Below are 23,558 nucleotides of genomic sequence, written 5' to 3' on the forward strand. Positions count from 1 at the left end.
AGTGTACTCATTAAAGGAACTGTGAAAAACTTGATATACTGACAAATTGCACCCTCCAGTGGAAAAACATGTTTATCCATAAAAATATAGTGTTTGCATATTGCAGCTTTGGTAGATTCAAATGTGTTTCTACCCCCAAATTTTTAAATGTAACTATAATTTATGACTTGAATGAATATATATCTATCTCTATTTTTCATTATACTTTCTAGGTCACTAGGAAGTTGCTCTGAGTTTCAGATTCTATTATGTTAATAGAATATTAAATGTTGGAAAAGTAAAAGAAATATTTAGGAAGAAAATAAAAGATGAAATCGCACCATATGCAACTGCATATACTGATTATTTTCTAAACAAATATCCTCAAGTATGATTTTAGTATAAAAATATTTTAGATATATAATACTTCTTTGTGTTGAACATACTGAGTTTCTATATTAACAAATTTTATTTATATTCCTATGAGCAAAGACTTTGGTTGGAAGGATCTTCAGCTGGTCAATATTAGAAAATGATTTCTTTTTTAATTTTTTTTTATTATTTCTTACATGCATCACAATAAAGGAGTGCATTACATTCATAATTTTTGTATTACAATTCTTAAGACATCTTTATACCACAAGTTATTAAATCTCTGTTTGTATATACTCAGCACTAAAAAATAATAAGATCGTGGCATTTGCAGGGAAATGGATGGCATTAGAGAAGATTATGCTAAGTGAAGTTAGCCAATCCCTCCACAACAAATGCTGAATGTTTTCTCTGATATAAGGGGGGTGACTCAAAGGGGGGTAGGGAGGGAGAGCATGGGTAGAAGATAATTTTTTAATTGGCTAAGTAAAAAATGAACCCCACACGTATTCTCATAAACTGAAAAAGGAAGGAAAAGATTAAGAAAAATACTTTCCCTCTGGAGAAGTGCTAGGTGCTTAGATTCCAGTAATTATCTTCCCCTCCCTGCTACAATTGTATGGTAAAAAAAACAGTCTCATAATGATTTTAATTTTTTTAAAAACTGGAGTCCTAATAACAATGGGAATTGAATATGGCCTGCAAGAAATATGTAGCACATCCCCTACAGCTGCCTATAATCAAGAAATGTCTTTATTTTAAAAAAAATCATCAGGTAAGTATTTCATATTCTACTTCAAAATACAGTATATGTGATTCTTTTCAGTGTAAAAACATAAATTAATGGTAAAATGATTGTTTTTCAAAAAGAGCTGAAACCTTGAGCCCATCCGTTTGTCATGCTACTCTGAGAAGTCTAAAAGCTGATAGTAGTAGAAAGTGATGAACGCAGATGGACTTGACTTTAAAACTGACCTCACTCCACAATATTCTGTGCTAATTCCAAAGCCATCAATACCATTCTCCACCTTCTGTTTTTGGTGAGTGACTGCCATGCTATCAGACTCAGGCACAGATGGAAACTAAGTTCCTTTTCTTTACTGTCTTCTGGTCCAGAAATTCCTCCCTTTTGGCTTTCCTCTCTCTGTTGCAACATGGCCTCTGAAATTCTCTTCTGTTTTCCTAAGTTGAACGCTACTGTAGCCTTCACTTCACACATCTTATGCACCAGCTATCTAGTTTTTATCCTTAATGTCTCCTTAGAGGACTTCTAGGTTTCTTCTTCCTGGAGACTTGTGCTAAGAAATACATCCTTCTCCCTAAGTTACCTCTTTGCAAACATTTGCTGTCCTTGACAAATTGACCTAAATCTTCTTCTCAAGAGAGAGCAAACATAATATTTACCTTTGTTTCCTAAAGTTCTTAGAGCCAGGACCTAATTCAGATCCTCTTCCTGCTGCCCTCTTCTTTGGTCCTGTCTCTTCTGGGAAACCCTGTCTGGAACCAGCCTGCTAGGCACTCAGCTGCGGAGAGAGCCTGCTCTCACTCTCTGGAATGCTTTCTCCACCCTAACTCAAGATTTTTATGTTGCTGTTCTTGTGCTGTATTTCAACTTTTTTTTCCAAGTTCTCTATTTTAACTCGTTAATGATCTTTTTACTGTATTTTAGTTAGTTCTGTTTGTCTTTTATACATGTAATACTCCCACTTCCTAAACTATTATCTTATTGGTTTGACTTTTTAACATGTTAAGAGGTATAAATCATGCTATTTTTTTCTTTTCTTTATCCATTTTAGTTCATAATTTTTCTTTTCTTTCTCTTCATGCTAAATAGTAGGTTAGGTCCCCAAAGAAAGAAAGAACAGAGAACAAAGAACAGTATCTCATGTCTCGCAGAGGAAACATATTAATTTAAAAGTACGTAAAATTCAAGTCTGGAGCATATGAATGAATTATTATCCTATTTAAACATAGTCAAAGCTTCCTTAAAGAAAAGATAAACTGAGGTCTTATAAAAAATGAGAATAACGGAAGAGACTAAGTACCATGGAAAGATGAGGGACAGAAGGCTAGCAAGCTGATTTGCAAGAAGTAAAAGCCATTGAAGCCCAAAGAAAAGAACACATACTATAACAGAGCCAAGTGGAGTTTGGAACATTTAAGTTTTGTTATGTATCTTAAAACCAAAAAGAAGTGATTCAGATATTTTGGCAGAAGTGACATGAGATTAGCATTTGAAATCTTACTCCTTACCAGCTGGCTCTGTGACATGACCTTTTGGCAAGTTTATCAACTTCTCTTAGCCTTATCTGGAAGGCAATAACCATTACATTTGCAGAAGTATAAGAAGTTGTAATGATAATGATGGGTCAAGCTTTATGGACCATGTACCTTGCCCCAGTACCTGTTTTTCGGGTGTCATGCTTTTTCTCTTTTGATCCTCCTCGAAGTAGTTACTATTACTATCATTCCTGTTTTTCAAATAAGGAATATGAGAAACAGAAATCAAGTGAAACAAACAAAACAACTAGTTAATGGTAGATTTCCTACTTCCCTTTTGTAAAGATTACAACAATTGATAAAATTGAAGTGGTTATCATAGTCATCATAGTAAGTATTTGACAAAATTGGTCATGGTATTAGAAGTTCTGTAATTACTATTTATTGTGTGGGAAATGATGAGTTTACATTTTCTAAGACCCTATCCAAGGTTGAATTCTGATCAGATCAGTGTCAATTTCTTTCTTTCTTTCCTTTCTTTTTCTTTTTCTTTTTTCTTTTTTGGCCAGTTTTGTCATACAAACTGTTTATACTTATTTTTAAAAGCATTGTTATTTTTTTTCAGTGGCCATAGAAAATCTGCAGGCACTTTCAGCTCGCTCAGGCTCCCTTAGTACTTTTTAACTATATGGGCTTTAACTCTTTACTGTCTGTACTCCAACTAACCCATGCTCCTCTCCATATCAAGAACTTCCACTGGGCTTTCTGCTAATGTAAATATGTTGTCTTACCTATCTTCTCCACCAAATACTTCAACTTCTTCCTGGTAAGGTGGCACTCCTTAGGGTATATGACTTCTCCTGCAGTTGCTCTGATGGTATTTCCTATCACAGCTTTCTCCCCCTCGTTTTCCAATATCCAATCCATCATTTCTTCAAATGAGTGTAAAAAATAGCTCCTTTCAGGTCCATGTGTCTGTCTGTACCACATCCTTCCCTTGTAGACCCTGCCATTCCTAACATTTCATTATCCATATCCAAGAGACTTTTACTACCACATATTTGGCCCACACAAAATCCTTGTCTCTCAGGGCTGTGATCCCAACTTCACTGACTCTACATTCACTTCATTCTACTCGAGCTGTGCAGTGAAGCAGAGGTTATCAAGTAGGGTATGAGGCCTGAAATCAGTTGTTTGGTTCAGGAAATTTAAAAAATATAGTTGATCTGACAGTCACCACAAATCCAAACTTTATATATAGAAAATCTCTACATAAGTCCATATAGAGGGCATTTTCTGCCCTAAGTATAAAAATATGTTCCAGTTATCAGTCACTACCTGAGGGTATAATCCCCTATACAAATTACTCTCTTGAGGTTTCTACTGTATAAGATAGGATCGGAAAACACTTTCTTACTGGTCAGTAGAGTACTTCCTAAGACAAATTTAAGCTTTTGCAGTCGTTGTGTTTTCATGGTATGATGAGAGATCTTATTGCTTGCCTAGCATACATGACATCATCTGACACTGGAGACAAGTCTAGAACAGCCTGCATAACTATGACATTGTCTGACACCTTATCCTTATGGTACTTTTCAAAATTTTAATTTTTCCCATTATTAAAACATGTGTTTATAATAGAAGAACTGAAATATTTTTTGAAAATTGAAGAAAATAAAATTTTACATCTCTCCACTACCTAGAAAGAAACTGTTAAAATTTTTATGTAGTGTTTTCTAGTCTTTACTCAGCTCAATTCTTTTCTGCAAATCTAACCATAAATATGAACAAAAACTAATCTTTTATTAACATATATATGTACATGTGAATAAAAGAATAGTTTTATTCACATATACATATATATTTCTAGGGATGTATCTCAGTGGTAGTGTGCTGCTTGCCTAACTTGCAAGAGGCCCTGGGTTTACTCCCCAGTACCACACATGAAGAAAAAGTCCTTTTTCACTTAAAAATGACTTCATAAGCACTTCAAATGTTATTGCAATCTCTTTGTACATATATTTTGAGATAAAATTCACAAATTATAAAGTTCTGCATTTTCAACCATGTAATTCAGTGAATTTCAGCATGTTTCCATGTTAAATCAATGTTCATATTTTGAAAATTCCTAATAAACAGAATTATACCATGTGTGGTCATGTATGTGTGTCTTACTTCATTCTGTCATACTTAGCATAATGGTTAAGGTTTATCCATTTTGTAGCATGTACCAGTACTTTATTCCTTTTTATTGAATAAAAATATTGGTTTTTTGGAAAGTAATAAAAGGAATAAAAATGTTTTATGGAGCAATATTCAAGGGAATGGATATATCAAATTTTGCTTATCAGTTCATCAGCAGTGGACATTTGGGTTGTTTCCACTTTTGACTATTATGAATAATGCTGCTTCATTTATGGACAAGTCTTCATGTGAACATGTGTGTTTAATTGTCTTGGAATATATGTACAAGTGGAATTTGCTGGGTGTTGTGGTAACTTATGTTTAACTTTTGAAGCAACTAACAGTTTTCCAAATGGCTGTGCCATTTAACTTTTCCATCAGCAATGTATGAGGACAAAATTGCAGATAAAAGAGTAGCTCAATATCAGCAAGAAACAGTACACTTTTGACTTCCCACTAATGTTAAAGAAATATTTCCTATTTTCTGCTATTTAAAGTTTGTGTTTTATTATAGTACTTCTATGTCTTCAACATTTACATGGAAAACTTTGATCCCTTTGGAATTTATTTTGATGAATTGACAAGTTTGTATAAGAACTTACTTTTATTTCTGATACCAACTTTTTCTCCATTTCCATTTATTTGAAAGTTCATCTTTTGCCACAGATTTAAAATTTTATGTTTCTATGTTGTAAATTTGTCTGTGAATTTGGATTCATTTCTAGAGTTTTCTATTTCTCTATTCTCTTTCATTGTATGCTTCTGTTCTTGTGTCTATGTGACACTTCTTTTTTTAAAAAAATGGTTTTACTTATTTAGGCCTCTCGTACACTACTCCACATGAATTTAATAATTTGATCAGTTATGACATGTGTATATCTTGGTAAAAACATCACACAATAAAAGTCATGAAAAAACATTTTCTTGTGCCCTTTTTTTGTGCTCCCATTCCTCACCAAGCAACCGATATGTTTTCAGTCATTATACCTTGGAGTGTCTCAAATTTTGATCATATGTAAATATACTCATTTTGTCTTTTGCTCAGCAAGTTATTTTGAGACACATTTATTTGTTGCCTTTAATCATTAGTCTTTTTTTATTGATGAGAATTTTGTTATATAAACATTACTTGGCTTCCATTTATCTGTCTTTGGACATTTGAGTTGCTTCCAGTTTTTGACTATTATAGCTACTGTGTGAACATTTATGTGTAAAGCTGTGTGTATATATGCTTTTACATCCTTTAGGTAGGATGGAACAACTGATGTTTTTGGAAATTACTAGACTATTAGCCAAAGTGCTTGTACCATTTTATATTTCCACAAGAAGTGCATGAGTTTTTTTTTTTTTTGGCTCATCCATGTCCTCATCAACACTTGGTATTGTGGCTGTATAATTTTAGGCAATCTTATATATAAAGGAAAATGTAGAGATATGTACTTTGTAAATATATATAAATGAAATGCTTAAATTTTCATTGAACATTGCTCTCAAGTTATGGTTTCATATAGTCAACAAGCAAATCAGACTTGAGTAGATTATTCTCTAGTCAAGTGGTGAACTCATCCTATTATTTGAACACCTCCAGAGCAAAGTCTGAGGTTTTTCAAAGAAGTATTTCTCCCTGAGATTTAAACTTCAAAAGCTTGCCTGAGTTTTCAGCCAGGGGAATTCAGACTCAAGACTAGAATCTTATCTCTTGCTAAATTTACAGCCTATGGAGCCTATTTTATGATTTCGAATTTACTGTCCCTCACAATCATGTGAGTCTATTCCTTTAAATAAATCATTCTCTCTGTATAAAAAAAGTATAGCTGTATCATATTGTGGTTAATTTCCAACTCCATTAAGATGCAAATTAAAAATTAATAAAATCTTTCCATATACTAGTTTAGTCCTTTTCCATGAAATGCCTGCACAAATATTTTGCCTACTTTATATAAATGTATATATAAATATATTTATACAATGTACATTCGTGCACATCTCTCTGTATAGTTCATCTTATTAATGTAAATTCATTTCATATTCTAGCTGTAAGCTCTTTGCCAGATACATATTTATCAAATGTCTTCTCCCAGTCTGTGGATTTTCTTAATATTATCTTTTGAAAAGAATATTAATGAAGTCCAGCTTATTTGCTTTTAATTTATTCTTGTTGTATTTAAGTAGATTTGGAGACAACTTTACAACAGTGATTTTTACAATAGGTAAATATATCATATTGTATGGTCTGAATGCCCCCTTCCCACCAATTCATGTGTTGAAATTTCATTCCCATTGTAGTGGTATTAAGATGGGGCCTGAGAATGGAACCACCATTTAACCCAGCTATCCACTCCTTGATTTATACCCAAGGGACTTAAAAATCAGCATAGTATAGTGATGCAACCACACAATGTTTATAGCAGCTCAATTCAGAATAGCTAGACTATGGAACCAGCCTAGGTGTCCCTCAATAGATGAATGGATAAAGAAAATGTAGTATATATACACAATGGACTATTACTCAGCTTTAAAGAAGAGTAAAGTTATGGAATTTGCCATTAAATGGTTGGATTTGGGAATATCATGCTAAGCGAAATAAGTCAATCCCATAAAATCAAAGGCCGAATGTTTTCTCTAATATGTGGATGCTAATTCACAATAAGGCGGGGGGCACTAGGGAAGAATGTGTTACCTTAGATTAGGTATAGGGAAGTGATGGGAGGGAAGGGGAGGGGATGTGAGGATAGGAAAGACAGTAGAATGAAACAGACATTATTACTGTATGTACATATGTGACTACATGACCAATGTGATTCTGCAACATGTACACTCAGAAAAATGAGAAATTATATCCCATCTATGTATGATATACCAAAGTGCATAAATGTATTCTACTGTCATGTATAACTAAAAAAATTTTAAAAATTAAAAAATGATATAGTGAATAAAATTATAAATCAGATGGTATAAAGTTGAAATTGTAAAAAAAAAATGGGGCTTGAAGCAAGGTACTTAGGCCCATTTTTGTCCTTCTACTATCTTCTACTTGAGGACAGTGTTCACCCCTTTTCTGTCATGTGAGGATGTAAGAAAAAAAACCTTACCAGACACTAAGTGCCAGTGCCTTGATCTTGAATTTCCAGACTGCAGAACTACAACAAATTTCTATTGTTTATAAATTAACCAGTCAGTGGTATTTTATTATAGCAGAACAAGGTACTAAGGATATTTCTTCAGTTATTTAGGTTATTTCTCTGAGGTGTGTTTTAGAAGTGTTGGTCTGAAAACAGTTATCCTTAGTGTATCAGATTTAGCCCATGGCTTGCTTTGTTATGGTTTCTGAGATAAAAATAATTAAAAAAATATTCTTAGTTGTAGATGTTCACAATACCTTTATTTTATTTAGGTTTTTTTTTTATGTGGTGCTGGGAATTGTACACAGTGCCTCACACATGCTAGGCAAATACTCTACCACTGAGCCACAATCCCAGCCCAAGATAAAAATAATTTTTACATTTTTAAAGGCTTGTGAAAATTCAGAAAAAAGTGGGAGAAAAACTAAAATATAAAATATAAAAATATAGCTGGTCTCTGACAGTAAATAGTTTGCCACTCCTATTGTAAAGAATTGTGTATGGACGTTAAATATAATTTATTAAATTCATTTCCAGGTATTTCATATTTGTTCCAGGTATTTCATATTTGTTCCAGGTATTTCATATTTGTTCCAGGTATTTCATATTAAAAACATGTTTATAAGAAGTTTATTGAAAATATCACATTCCTGGTACAAGGTCATTGTTTTATGGATTTTCAATTGAATAAATGAAGGAAAATATTTTCATTATCAGAAATAAACTTTGGAATCAGTTTATTAAAGGATAAGACCATGACAGATCAGCAAAAGGAAGACACTGAAAGAAATTTTAGTATGCGAAGATTCCCTTTTTCTTGACCTCCTGCCTCTGGTCTCTGATGTCTCCCCACACTCTTGACAAAAACTTCTGGCACCTGAAGGATGTGGATATCCTGGCATTGTTTTTAATTTTTCTTTTTTTTTCATTGCTGATGGATTAATTAGGGTTTTCCAGGAAAACAGAAGCAAGAGGATGAAGAGATATAACTTATTTGAAGGAACTGATTCACACATGATTGTGAGAGATAGAAAATTTAAAATCATAGGACAGTGGTGGAAGTTCACCCAGATGAGATTTCAGTCTTGAGTCTGAATTCTCCGGGGCTGAAAACCCAGGCAAGGTTTCTAAGTTGAATTCTTAGGGAAAATGGCTTCTTTGGCAAACCTGAATTTGCTCTTGAAGGCTTCAACTGGTATTACTAGAGGGTCATCTACTCCAGCGTACAGAATTGCCTGTTAACCACCATCTAATATCTTCTGAACAACACCTAAAGGGTGTTTGACCAAAGCTTAGGCATTTCCTCATATTCTCTATGCAGGAGACTCCTCCACCTATTCTTTCACAGAGGGTTGCCTTTTCAGCTCTATATTTGATGGGTAGATAGGGGCTAAGAGTTGGGACCCCCATTTCATTTGGTCTTGGTCTTTTGTCTTGCATTACGTCTGCACAATCTCAAGGTCTGGGACTATACTAATCAAAAAGTGACCCTCAGACCAGCTATACCAGCCCACCTGGGGCTTTATTAAAAATGCAGAAATCTCAGGTGCTCCCTCAGAGCAAAGTTGTCCTTTGGGATTTTCCCCTTTTGACTTCCTTTTTTTTCTAACCAGCGGTACACTTACATGTGCTTTTTCTGTGTACAGGGGGAAAAAAAAGGTTTTTTAAAAATCGCAATCTTAGGTGTAACTGCATTTAAGTCTTGCCCTTTAAATCAGAAAAACAAAAAAACAAAAACAAGCGAAGTCAATCTCGGTTTTTTAGACGTTTGCCAGCATGTGTGCTGGGACCGGCTTCTGGCGGTCGCCCTTTGGTTGGTTACAAACTATTAAACACAACAGTGAGAATAAAATACGTCGGTACTACTGCGCCTCTGCCAATTTCTTCCCAAGTCCCTATCAAACCTCCTGTCTTCCGTTCCCCTGCCGCAGCAAAGCTTCCAGGATTCAATCACTGGTGGCCACCCAGCCACCAAGAAAACCCGGAGTAACGGATCAGGGGAATAACCAGTGTTCCCAAAGCAGAAGAGGAACCGACCGAGCATGCGTAAGGAAGGGTGTGTGCGCGTGCGCATTGGTTGGCGCAGGGGCGGGCGCCGTCGCTCTGGGCGGCTTGGAGGCTGCGTGCGGTTGACCTGTTCGGTGGTTGGGAGGCGGCAAGACTCCGGGAGGGGAAGGAGCAGCGGGGAGGGGGGTGAGGTGGGTGGCTGAACCCGGAAGTGGGTAGGCGCTGGAGCGAGCTCGCCCAGAGTGGACTCAGCGGCTAGAGCCAGCGGGGGAGACCTGGGTTCCGGGTAATGAATCTGTGGGGCGTTTGCCTAGGGATACTGGGTGGGAAGGGTAACGGGTTTCTGGTAGGCGAGTGCATACTCCACCTGGCCCTGGCCTTGAAAGGCTCTTTTGCTTATTTTAGTCGTCCCTGTGTTTGACCCCACTCCTCTTGCTCTGAGTCCCCTCTGGGGCCGTCTCCTGCCAGGTGGTTTTGGAAGAGGGACGCGTTAGGTCTGTGAATAGCTGTGCATTGCCCCGCATAAAAAAGCATGCTAATGGAAAGACTCGGATTTCGTGGCCGCGACGGCCTTATTGTCACTATTTCAGCGCCCCCAAAACATGACTGCAGCCCCCTTCAACCTCCATCGTCAAGGATCTTAGAACTCTCCCGCTTCTGCCCAGTTATTTCCACCCTGTTCGTAAATCAGGCCTGGAAGGTGTGCTCTGGCTTCCTTTAAAAATTATTCTTTTGTTGGCTGTCTTTTCTAACCTGGCCCTCTTTTTTCTCCGCCCTAAAAATCTTAGCCACGAATGAATGTGAGTGTGACTTGATGGTAACTTAGTTATAATTTAGGAAGGAGCTGACAAATGCCTGTGACTGATATAAGGTTGCTTTGCCTGGAGTTATTTTACACGATTCTTACTTTTGCAGACCATGAAACCCTCAGGCACCCCTGTCCAGAAGTTGTTGTCCAAGACAATCTAGTTTTCCTTTATGAATCTCTTAAGACACTTATGAAGTTTCTTGTTCTGAAATTTCTGTACTGCAATGAAGAAAAGGAGAAAGATTACTTCAAATCTTGACGAGAAGATCCATCTTGGCTATAAAGATTCTTCGGAAGGAAATGTTGCAGTGGAATGTGACCAAGTGACCTGTACTCACACTACAGAGAGACCTGCAACTGAAGCTCTGCACTGTTATCAGAAAGTTCCTCCCTCTCCAGGTGGGAGAAAGCTTTTGAGTTCTTTGCAGTATAATAAGAATTTGCTAAAGTATTTAAATGATGATAGACAGAAACAACCATCTTTCTGTGATTTACTTATCATAGTAGAAGGAAAAGAATTTAGTGCACATAAAGTAGTTGTTGCTGTTGGCAGTAGTTATTTTCATGCCTGTTTGAGCAAAAATCCAAGCACTGATGTTGTCACTCTGGATCACGTAACACATTCAGTTTTTCAGCATTTGCTTGAATTTCTTTACACATCAGAATTTTTGGTGTACAAATATGAAATACCTCTTGTTTTAGAGGCTGCCAAATTTTTGGACATTATAGATGCAGTAAAGCTGCTAAATAATGAAAATGTTGCCGCTTTTCAATCAGAGCTGACTGAAAAGTCATCACCAGAAGGAACACTAAATGAATTAACTGGAAGATTATCAAGTAATCATCAGTGCAAATTCTGCAGTAGACATTTTTGTTACAAAAAGTCTTTAGAAAATCATTTGGCTAAAACTCATAGGTCCCTTTTGTTAGGGAAAAAACATGGGTTAAAAATTCTGGAGAGAAGTTTTTCTGCAAGAAGATCAAAAAGGAATCGGAAGTGCCCTGTTAAGTTTGATGATACCAGTGATGATGAACAAGAAAGTGGTGATGGGTCAGACAATTTGAATCAAGAAAGTTTTGATAAGGAAAAGTCAGATAAAAATGATTCTGAGGATCCTGGAAGTGAATATAATGCTGAAGAAGATGAACTAGAGGAGGAAATGTCAGATGAATACTCTGACATTGAAGAACAAAGTGAAAAAGATAATGACGCAGAAGAGGAACCCGAGGCCGGTGATTCTGTAGGAAGCATTCATGAGGGGTTAACTCCAGTAGTCATTCAGAACAGTAACAAAAAAATATTGCAGTGTCCTAAATGTGATAAAACATTTGATCGAATAGGTAAGAAAACTTTTGTTTCTTATCACTTACTTTACATGGATATTTAAAGGTAATAATTGGAAACTGAAGTTTGAAAATAAAGAGTGCTTAAGTAGGGAAGATAATTTTCTTTTCACTGTATACTTTATCCTATTATTTTAAATTTGTTGTGATTCAGGAATCATGTTAAGTATTTATATTACCCTTTATTTTTTCTTTGTCATGTCCTAATAGGTAATAGATTATTAGTTCATGTATTTAATATGAAAGACTCCAGAGAATCAATAATTATCATGAACAGCTTTGATTTATATTCCAGTTTTGAAGATGAGTGCTAACTTGAGTCATTACAGAAAATGTAATTGGATTATATTTAGTAATTTGTAAACAAATTTGTAAACTGTTTTCCCTTTTTACATGATAATAAGTTGTAAATATAGTCACCTTTCTAGTGTTTTTTAGAATTAGAATGTTTTAAATTAGACTATAGTGAAGAATAAAATTATACTGTAATTGAGTAACTTTGGATAGATAATTTAGGAAGTACCCTAATTATTAATACTAATTATTATAAAAATGAATAAATCAAATGTTTCCCTTTTAAAAGAGTATGTAGGAAATGTGGTCCATAACCTGAGGTTTTATGTCAGTGCATATTTAATTTTGAGATGTCAGATATTTGCTAGTAAAGCAATTTTTGAAGAAGTCATATAAACTATTTAATGCATACTCTTTAATTGTAGTAGTTAAGCTATTTATGTGTAAATTGAAGTTATGAAATTGTGAAATATATTCTACCACACATAATGATAAGAACATAATGAATTTAATCTGAGTTTGTTTAATATGTTCCCAGGTGTATTATACTTTTGAATTATTATGTTATTGATATAGGTGGAAATTGGTTTTATAAGGAATTAATCATTTGCTATCAAAATATAGCTACAGCATACAGTAGGCACCCCCAAAATAGTTCAAGGGCTACCTTCCAGTCATCCTTTTCATATCACACTTATTCCTTTCATGGAATTTACAAATGTTTGTTGTTATTTTAAGCATTTCATTCAATTGTGAATCTGAAGCTTATGCATTTTATTCTTGGCTAGTATCCTTTATAATATATCCGGTCATTTTAAATTATGAGTTTTCAATAAGCACTTGCTTTCTTGAACTAGGTTGAGAGGCTGATGCCTGGATTTACATTGAACTTGTAAGAAGCCAGTTAAGCTTTCTTATAAGCTTCTAAATTGGCTGCCTTGGAGTGGGTTTATGAGAGATGAAAAGCTCTGAAACCTGCTGGAACCATTAGCTCCACAGTATATAATTTAATAAATTGATTCCATTTCTTTGGATCTCTTATCTTTTCTGATATATTTAATAGTTGCTTGGAGTAAGACTGCTGATCCTGTTATATCATTCCTTAGGCTACCAGCTGTTCTTTTCTCAGGGGATTTTCATGCAAATAAGAGTCCTTTGACCTCTTCCCTTATACTAAAATCCTAGTGGGTAAAAAAGCAAAAATAGCAAGATGACATATGGGGTGCAAGAGAAAATCTGGATAATTTATCTTTCCTAGACAGAACTCAAAATTTTTCTTGGATTAAACTCACAGTATCTTCTAGAATTTAAAAATAAATGTTTTTTAACACCCTCCCCCCTTTTTTAATTGAAAGTGACTTTACAGTCCATCCTGACAAAGATTACACTTGGTTCTTAAAGAAGAGTTATAACAATGGCTTGATTCTCTAATGCTAAGTATTTTAATTACATAGTTTTTAGGATCTGGTATATGAATAGATTCAAGGTACAATTTAATGTTTAACAATATTTTATATTATATATATATATATATATATGTCTTATATATGTGTATGTGTGTGTGTGTGTGTGTGTATAATGAACTAGTTTGGTGATGCGTATCTGCAAAAACTGCATGCAGATTCTGACAGTGATAATTTTGCATGACCCATATCATGCAATAAATTCTGAACACCAGGACAGATTTGTTCCTTGAAATGACACTATTTTTTAAGTTGAAACTTCAATAAATTTGAGTGAACATTTAGATTTTATACATTATTGTTGAATACCCCCCCACACGCATACATACACCCCTACCAATTGCTTTAAACATGAAATTTATTTGGAGACTTAACTTTTTCCCCCATTAGCCTCTAAAGATAAACCTAGATAAACCTCCTCTGAATCCATCATTTTCTCAGGGTTTTCTCTCTTCTCTTATTCAGAAGTTCGAATTCATTAAGCTATAATAGTTCCTGCAGTGATTATGTGCATAAACTTTGAATTAATAACTTAAGCATAGTGTTTTCACTATTGATATTTTTAATGTCATGATGAATTATTTAAGTTCTATATTTTCATTGATCTCTTGTCTTTGCTGAATTTATTTAAAATATTTTCAAAAGATCATTAGATTTGTCTGTTTTGGCTATTTCAGTTTAATTTTCTATTTTCTTTTTCTTGCTTAAATCTTAAGTCTCCTGGTCTGTAGGAAAATGGGAGCTTTATAGTCAAAATAGTTTTTATTTTTAATTTGCCATTTTGAAAGTTTTAATATTTAGCTACATTAGGTTTAATTTTTTATTTGAAAACAAGAAAAAACTTCTTTCAATACAAGGAAAATGCTACTAATCTAATATAGCATCTGTATTTTCATAGAAAATAAAGATTGGTGCAGTTTTTCTTATGAAGTTACTGTTCCTGTTCACTTGCTAATACAGATGACATTTAAGCATTAGGAAGTTGATAAATTATCTTTCTGTTTTTTTAAGAATCTGTACTAGACATGCACATTTAATCCCCATTTTAAAAATGTTCCCCCAAAACACATCATTAATAATTTAAATATCAGATGTATATTCTTAATTTGTCTTACATACTTTCCCACGAGTTTGTATTTACATAATCTTAAAAGTCAGTTTAAGGGCTGGAGATGTAGCTCAGTTTGGTAGAATGCTTGTCTTGCATGCACAAGGCTCTAGGTTTAATCCCCAGCACCACACAAACAAAACAAAACAAAACAAAAAACCCCATCAGTTTAAAAAAATGATATGTGAAAACTTTCATAATCAAATAAAACTTTTTAAAAATTCCATATAGTGACTCCTGTCCTCGTCCAGCATTAGATCTGATCCCTTAAATACAGTAGGGGAAGTAGTGGAGATAGGATATTTATATGCATGTGTAGATGGGAGGGTATGCCCTAGAAGTGGCAGAGAGAAAACCGAGTTACTAGATAGTGTTAGTAGTGGCAAGTGGAAAAAGCAAAGTCCTTTCAGTGCTGTCAGATGAAACCCTAGTTTTATCTATTATTATAGCACATACTCAAATCTGTTATAATTATTTATAACACATAATCATAATTACAGATTTATATTTGAGGTATACCTACTTGTCCATACTGTGACTAGCAATCCATATAATCCACATGATAATAATAAAAATAGATTGTTATAGTGCTTACTTTATACTAGAATGATTTAAGTTTTATCTGTGTATTAATTCATTTTCTTCTCACAGCCCCATGAAGTATTATTAACTTGGATACAAAAAGGTTAAATTTTTTTCTGGCTTTCTTGAACACAGTAGGAGAAGTGGTAGATGTTGATTATTAATATACATGTATAAACAGGAGGGTATGTTTTAGCAAAATGGCTGAGAATTATTTAAATTTCTGAAATTGAGGATTTGGGTGTGTATTTAATTTTGCTAAATCATGACGTTTTATTCCACTGTCAGATTTTATTCACAATGTAGCAAATGTGCTCAATTTAATTTTAATTTCTCTCTTTTGGTAGGGAAATACAAAAGCCACACCCGTGTACACACAGGTGAGAAGCCCTTTGAGTGTGATATTTGTCACCAGCGTTATTCGACAAAGTCTAACCTAACTGTTCGCAGAAAGAAGCACAGTAATGAAACAGAATTTCATAAGAAGGAGCACAAGTGACCTTATTGTAATAAACTTCATGCAAGCAAGAAGACTTTAGCCAAGCATGTTAAGAGGCAAGTATTATCTTGCTTCTATTATATACAATATGGTGCTTTCTAATGTAAGCATGTAGTAAACTAAAAATAGTCAACTAAAAATATCTATGAAAATGCTTATCTCTAATTCTTTCATTGCTTAATATTTTGCAGACTACAGATTAAGAAGAGCAAATATTAATTCATCCATGTTTTTTGTTTATGGTATTGAGATAAGTTTTTTTTTTTGATGTTGAAACAGGAATATAGTCTGTAACAGGTTTTAAGGTAGAGCATTTGATTATGTTGTTTTCTGTTTTGGGGTTGGATAAGAATGTCTTCAGAAATATGTGGTTTTAGAATTATAAGAATTTGTTTTACATATTTAATGTGTGAAAGATTGTGAGAAAAAATTTAATATTGTATTGCATATTAGCTCTAAAAATAAATTTACTGAAATGTGGAGTAAAAAAGTGTAATCAGTTACTTTGCAGGTTATTTATAAATTGCTAGGGTTCCTGAATATTTTTAAAATATGGCTAATTTTTTTTATTTCTGCATAAACTGAGGTTTAAGAATAACTTTGTTAAAAATCATGATGATAATCTAAATTTTTACCAGAGATGCCTATCACTTTAAGAAAAAAATCAGTGCCTGATTCTTGTAATTACAGTTAGTGGATTTATATGTTATATTGACTTAACTAGTATCATCTTTTCCTAATAATTTTTATTTTTCTTTGGTAGATTTCATCCTGAAAATGCACAAGAATTTATTTCCATCAAGAAGACTAATAGTGAAAGTTGTAAATGTGATGTAAGGGTTTTTAATTTGTATTAGAAATACAAAGTAAATATAATGTTGCCTTTTGGGAAAGAAAGGTGATTAGGTTTTTTTGTTTGTTTGTTTTGCAATGCTGAGAATCAAACCCAGGTCCTTGGGTGTGGGGGAGTTGCTCATGCGAGGCTAGATTTTAAAGTAACATAACTGAACTTATCCCACTTTTAGTATCTTTCTTTTTTGTAAAATTAGTCTAGTGGTTTTTATAAATTAATCCTGGTGAGTTAGTTTTGCGTGGTAGATCTGATTAGAAATCCTAGTTTTTATTGATACTGAAATCACTATACCAGGTATTTACATTTCGGTATATCATCTGTGACATTATTTTTGCAGAGTTGAAGTGTTAGAGTTGCTTCCCCCTGACTCCCACCCATTTGTGGTTATCTGTTCTACATAATAAACCACCTTAAAAATTTAGTGTACTTAAAACAACTATTTTGTTGTATCTTACCTTTTTGTGGGGCAGGAATCCAAATTTGGGGCAGAGCTTTGCTAGGTAATTCTTCTCTTTTACATGGTATCATTTGAAGTCATTCAGTTGTTTTTAGGTGATTGTTTTTAGGTGGAGATTGGACTGGTTTGGTTTGGGGCCATTTCCAAAGTGACTCAATCACCTGGTTGGCAGCTTGGTGTTTTCTGACAACTAGGATTTCAGCAGGAATGCACCAATAACCTAGAGCTTCCTCTTCTTTTTCATTAGATTACATCAACTTCCTTCTTGTATAGTATTTGGGTTCTAAGACTGATTATACTGTGTGTTTTGAGAAGCCTAGTAAGAACTACAAAGTTAGAGCCTAGCCTCAGAAGTCACATATCATAACTTCCACAACAGAAATCATCATTCAAGGAGTCATATAGCCAGGGAAATTTAAGGGGAGGGGAATTAGACTTCATTTTTTAGTGGCAAGGAATTTGTAGGAAAATTTATTCTGTTACACTCCTGAAATATTTTTTGAGTATTTAGATGAATATGTTTAATATGTTATATTGTTATTTTTTCTTCTTTATAACAAAGATTCAATTTATATACATAGCAAAATTCTCAGTATTCTCACCATTTCTCTGATTTCTGTTTCTAGAAATTGAATTTTGTTATTTGAATCTACATAAGATGATGTCTTCCCCTTACTAAGTTTATCATCTGTGGCTATAAAATGATGATATTGATAATTATGTCTACTTCATAGGATTATTGTGAAAATTAAATATATTTTGTGAATTAGCCTTGTGCTTTATGTTACATGTTGTTGCAACAGCCTCTCTTTCTCTTTTTCTATTTCTGATATATGTTACATTTCTTTAAGAGTTGTGTTTCTTTCTGATCACTTCAAGAGAAAAATTTTGAAATTATTTTTCTGTGATTTCTTGTGCATTTTTCAAATCAAATATATGGCAGCACTGATAAAACTTTTTTATTCCCGATACATAAATTGTTTAAACTATATATTGAAATTAAGAATTAAAATAAATGTTGAATTAAGAAATTACTGTCTAGAATTAAGTAAAATTATTTTATACCTCTACTAAACATATAAGGAGTTGAAACTCAGTTAGCTTTATACCTGATACAAAATCATTCCTTGGAGTAATTTCTCCAAAGTTTTTTTCCTTCACATAATTTGATTGCACTTTTGGTAAGTTTTCTGTTTGTAGAAATTTCTTACTTGAATGAATATATATATATATATATATATATATATATATATATATATATTTCTCATTATGACCTTGTATTTTAGTTTTAAATTAAGGTTTCCTTGCACTTTATGTACATTCATTTAGATTTGTAAGAAATCTTTTACAAGAAGGCCATATTTGGAAGAACATATAATTTTACATTCTCAAGATAAACCTTTTTAGTGTACCTATTGTGAAGAACACTTTAAATCAAGGTTTGTATGGTTGAAGCATCAGGAAATGTTCCATCTGGGTAAGGAAATTAATTTTTTTAAAGCACCCATGGCAATTATTGATTATTATTATATCATGTTGGAGGGAACTATTGAAGTACTCTTTTTTCTTCTAAAAGTGTCTTTTTTTAAAATAAGTATTTCCCATTATGCCCCCTGCCACCACATATGCATAACATCCCCGTTATTATCATTGCCCAATAAAGTAGTATATTTGTATAGTTTATGAACCTCCAAGTTTTGGTAGTTATGAAAAAAGTTGCTATTAATATCTGTGTGCAAATTTTTGTGTGGACATAAGTTTTCAATTCTTTTGGGTAAATCCCTAGCAGCATAAGTACTGTATTGAATGGTAAGATTATACTTGGTTTGTAAGGAACCACCATCATCTCTCTTCCCAAGTGACTGTATCATTGTACATTTCCACTAGCCATGAAAGAATTCCTGTTGCTTCACATCCTTGGTATCTGTTAGTCAGCTTTTCATTGTTGTGACAAAATATCTGGGGGAAAAAAAAGACCCAAAGAAGGAAAATGTTATTTTGGCTTAGAGTTTCAGAGGTTTTAGCCCATTTTCAGCTGGCTCCATTGTTTTAGGCCTGTGGTGAGGCAGTACATGATGGTGGAAGGGCATGGTAGAGCAAAGCTGCTCACCTAATATCGATTGGGAAACAGAGAGAGGAAGGGACTGGGGACAAGATATATCTTTCCAGGGCATACCCCCAGTGACGTGTTTCCCCCAGTGAGGGACCACCTACAGTTTCCACCACCTTCCCAAAATGCCATCAAATTAGGAATCCTTTCATGGGCTCATCCACTGAATCATGATCCGATCATATTCCAAAACCCCAATGCTAAACACTGCTGTACTGGGACCAAGCTTTCAATACATGAGCCTCTGGAGGACTTTCTAAATGGTAACTATAACAACAGAATTTAGTATTGTCAGTATTCTGAATTATGGCCATTGTAATAGGTGTTTAGTGGTATCTCATTGTTTTAATTTATGTTCCTAATTACTTATGATGTAAAGCATCTTTTTATGTTTATTTGCTATTTGTGTATACCTTTGGTGTGATGGATGTCTACTAGATCTTTGGCCCGATTTTAAAAAAAAAAATTAAGTTGTATATGAACACAATACCTTTAATTTATTTATTTTTATGTGGTACCTTACATGTGCTGGGTAAGCACTCTACTACTGAGTCATATCTCTGGCCCTTTGGCCCAGTTTTTGATTGGGTCCTTTATTTTATTTATTGTTGAGTTTTGAGAGTTCTTTGTATATTTTGGATAATATATATAGCCCTTTATGAAATATTTCTTTTAAAGTATTTCCTCCCAATCTGTGGCTTGTCTTTATTCTGTCACAGAAGAAATTTTTTATTTTAATAAATCCAGCTTATCAATACCTTGGTGGATTTGCCTTTGGTGTCATGTCTAAAAGCCGTTGTCAAACCCATAGTCATCTAGGTTTTTGCCACTATGTCTTAGAATTTTTATAGTTTTACATTTTACATTTAGGTCTATGATTCATTTCAAGTTCATGTTTGCAAAGACTCTAAGGCTTATGTCTAGACTAATTTAAAAAAAATGCATATGGTAACCAGTTTTCTCAGTTGTGTAGCATTCATTTATTTGTCATATCAGTTGATCATATTTATGTGACTCTGGGCTCTTTTATGTTCTGTTTGTGTAATTGTCTTTTCATCTGCCAATACCATACTCCCTTGACTTTATAGTTAAGTCTTGAAGTAAGTTTTCTAACTGTTCTTCTTCAATATGGTGTTGGCTATTCTGGATTTTTTTTCCCTCTACATATATAAACAGGAGAATTTTTTGATACTTAAAGAGTAATTTGCTGTGTTTTTATTGGGATTGCATTAATTCTTGGGTCAAATTGTGAAGAACTGGCATCCTCACAATATCAAGTCTTCCTGTCGCTGATCATGGACTATATCTTCATTTACTTAGTTGTTCTTTGATTTTTTACATCATAAATCATGTAGATGTCTACTCATTTTGTTAGATTTTTTTACCTGTTTCATTTGTGGAGACTGTTGAATCACTATTAGTGAATTTTGGATATTAAATTAATGAAAGAAAATTATACTGATTTGGAGGAGTACTGTATATGCTGCAGTTCCCACACATTAGTAAATGTGATGGTTTTTATTTTGGTAGCAAATGTGTTCAAGGTCCTAAACAACTTTGTGGGGTTTTTTTGTACCATGGATTGTACCCAGCCACTGAGCCACATCCCTAGCCCTTTTTATTTTTTATTTTGAAACAGGGTCTCATTAAGTTGCTTAGGGCCTCACCAATTTGCTCAAATTGTCTTTGATCCCCCAGCTTCAACCTCCCAAGCTGCTGAATTACAGTTACATGCCACTGTGCCTGGCAATAATTCATTCTTTGATTATTGAATAGGTTGGGGTGAAGCATTTTTATTGTATAAAACACTCATTTTTCAAGGAATAGTGTAAACTTAGCATATGTAAAATGAAATACTGTACTTGATGAATTTTTTTTTGCCTTATGCCATGACCAAGGTGGAGACCATGATCTAGATGGTGGTATAGTTTGATAAATTTTTGACAGTTAATCCCCAAAACAAATTATTGTCATCCCAGGGGGAGGCCTTTATCCTATCCTATTCAATGTTTTTACTAACGTAAGTAAGAATTCTTTACAGTAAATAAAAACAATGCAGGTAAATAGTTTTACACATGGCATAAAGCTGGCAGGGGTACTTAATATACCTAAAAATAAAAATATATTAAAAAATAAAGCTGGTTGTAGTGGCACATAACTGTAATTCTAACTACTCAAGAGACTGAGGTAGGAGGATTGCAAGTTCAAGTTCAGCCTAGGCAATTTAGTATGATATCCTGTATTTTTCAAAATAATTTTTTTAAAAGGGCTGGGATATCATTCAGTGCCACAGTACTTGTCTGGCATGTACAAGGTCTGATACTGAAAAGAAAAAATTCTGGATATTATGAAATAGGTCAAAACAAATAAGATTAGGAATAAATTCAAAATGGTAGACTCATGGGAATGATCTTTTACTCATTGAGTCTTGAAAAAACATAACGTGGTGGTACATGATCCAAATTCCTCATATTATAGATGGGCTTAATAGCAAAGGCTTTTTAGGCAAAGGCACAGTGTAAGCAAATAGACTGACAAAAATCAGTATAGTGTTAAACTATGTTAATAAATGTGTTTTTCAGAATTAGGATATTAATAGTATAAATGGTTTTGGATATTGGCAAATATAGAGAAGGGTAGCTTTGGTGATATAGGATCTTAAAGTCACGTTATTAAAAAAACTGTTGAAGTACCTGAAATATTTTATCTTGAGAAAGAGAATCTTCCTCTCTCTTCAGATACTTTCAATGGTGTATCATACAATAAGGCATACTTAATCTTTGTGATTCTAGTACACAAAGCTGGTTTATACAGAATTCTTTTTCTATCCTAACCCTCTCCAAGTTGCCTTTGCTAAATTGTTCTTTAATAGTATTTCATCTGAGAAATTCTAAGGAATCATCAATCATATGGAAATAGTTTTTGTAGTTACTAAATCTGCAGTTGGAGACATGTTCATAATTAGAAGTTGTATGTGAAAATCTCTTTTAGACTTTAGTACCAGGAAAAATAGTTTTCTCTGGGTTTTCTTTCTTTTTGAAATGAAAAACAATTATTAATATTTTTTGTAGAAACATCCTAGCAAAACTTAGTAAATTGTATAATCAATATATTTGCTTCTGCCTTTTTTTCCTGTTCCTGATTATTACAACATTTATTAAATAAATGACTTATTAAGTAAGTAAACATTTTAAGTACTTTGGGTGGAAATTCTAAGATACAAGTTTAGTTTTACTACCAATTATTTATTAAGTATTAGAACTTACAAATTAAAGTAATTGTTTTGTGATAATTACTTTCCCATCAATGAAAGCATCCTAGTACATAAGCATATGTCAAACTAGGCAGATGTTAATGTTGTTTACAGAAATTCCTATAAAGGGATTGAACTAGAAAAATTTTCAGGCTTATTGAAAAGTTATTTTTTTTTCTTTTTCTTTCTTTTTTTCTTTTTTAGTTGTTGATAGACCTTTATTTTATTTATTTATACATGGTGCTGAGAATTGAACTCAGTGCCTCACACATGCCAGGCAAGTGAGCTACAGCTCCAACCCAAAAGGTTATTTTTCTGTCATGTTTCAGCATATATTTAGGAGAGGTATTCCAGTTTACGAAGTAGTAAGGTTTAGCTAACCTGCTAACTAAAGTTCAGTGAGAAAAATATCCAAGGGAAGTACATTGCAATAAATTTTTATTGAATAATTGCTAAATATATGATTAACTTTGTGTTAGAATCTGGGTATATTATCCCTTCCAAATTAAATTACAATATAATGGATAGCCAAACAATTAAATTAATCACTATGTTATAACACTGTGCTCAAACAAATATTTTACATATGGTTAGTTAGTTCATATAATTTTTTTGAGAGAGAGAGAGAGAGAGAGAGAGATAGAGAGAGAGAGAGAGAGTTTTAATATTTATTTTTATTTAGTTCTTGGCGGACACAACATCTTTGTTTGTATGTGGTGCTAAGAATCTAACCTGGGCCACATGCATGCCAGGCGAGCGTGCTACGGCTTGAGCCACATCCCCAGCCCCAGTTCATATGATTTTTAATAAGAGTTGACATTCATTAGGAGAAAAATGTTAACCCATTTTGTCCCAAGATTTCAATTTTATAGGTGTAGGACACCTATAAAAATTTAAACTTAT

At 33.6% G+C, this 23,558-nt stretch overlaps 1 pseudogene; it reads left to right on the forward strand.

The window, feature by feature from the left end:
* Positions 1 to 10,916: 10,916 nt before the first annotated feature.
* The window catches only part of LOC143641084 (zinc finger and BTB domain-containing protein 41-like), a 32,632-nt pseudogene continuing 19,990 nt past the window's right edge, over positions 10,917 to 23,558 (forward strand).

Source organism: Callospermophilus lateralis, unplaced genomic scaffold, assembly GCF_048772815.1.
Source record: "Callospermophilus lateralis isolate mCalLat2 unplaced genomic scaffold, mCalLat2.hap1 Scaffold_84, whole genome shotgun sequence".
NCBI lineage: Eukaryota > Metazoa > Chordata > Mammalia > Rodentia > Sciuridae > Callospermophilus > Callospermophilus lateralis.